Genomic DNA, 963 nt, shown 5'->3' with positions numbered 1-963 from the left:
TGGAGTTGGTGGTTAGGCCTTAGGGTGGTTAGGTCACATTTAGTGTATGGGTCAAAGTGGGTGCAAATGATCAAAACTTTAATGATCAAAACTTGGGTTTGGGCTAGGTTAGCCATGTCAATTGGCTCAATTAATTGTTGCATTTTATGTAGATGATCATAAGGAACAAATTTGGTGAAGGATGGAAGTGTCTTTGTGCTCAATTGAAGGGTCAATTTGAAGGAATAAATTGAAGGAATTTTGAACTTTAATCAATTTGGTCATGTTGGGCTAGGCTTGGGTCTAGCTTGGGTCAGCCTTAAGCTAAGTCCAAAATGATTGTTATAAATGGTCAATAGGGACCTCATGAAGATTTTTCAACATGAATTGGATGCCAATTTGGAGGTTAAGGCAATCAATTGGGTGAAATTTAGGGACTTAGGGCTAAATTTGGGAATTTTGGATTTAGGCCAAAATCAAATGGTTTTGAAACTTCACCAAGGTCAATTGATGGTTGATTTTGATGTATAAGAATGTTATCAATATTTTTCAACATTAATTTAGGTCAATTGACTAGGCTATGGGTTCAATTTGGTGAGATTAGGTCATATGGTCAAAATTGGGGTTTTGACCCAAATCAAAATTGGGCTCAAATAATGGTCCAATTGAGCTTGGATTTGGTTTAGTTTGGTCATATAAAAATTGAATTTGAGTTTAGAATTGGAATTGGGGTCAATTGAGATCAACTCCGTGGACGTTTGAGTTGGACTTGGGGAAAATTGGGTCTTTAAAGGGCAATTTGGGGATTTTGGTTAAAGATGGTTAAATTGGCCAAAGTGGGTCATGTGGTAGTTGAGAGAAATAAAATTGGGAATCTTTGGGATTTATTGGGATTTTCTAGGAATTTTTGGAATTTTTGGAATTTTGCGTCCAAGAGGGGCATTTTGGTAATTAGGGGGTGTTTTAGGGGTAAAAGGCCAAGAT

Source organism: Phalaenopsis equestris, unplaced genomic scaffold, assembly GCF_001263595.1.
Source record: "Phalaenopsis equestris unplaced genomic scaffold, ASM126359v1 Scaffold206011, whole genome shotgun sequence".
Classification (NCBI taxonomy): Eukaryota; Viridiplantae; Streptophyta; class Magnoliopsida; order Asparagales; family Orchidaceae; genus Phalaenopsis; species Phalaenopsis equestris.
Note: the sequence above shows the minus strand (reverse complement) of the source record.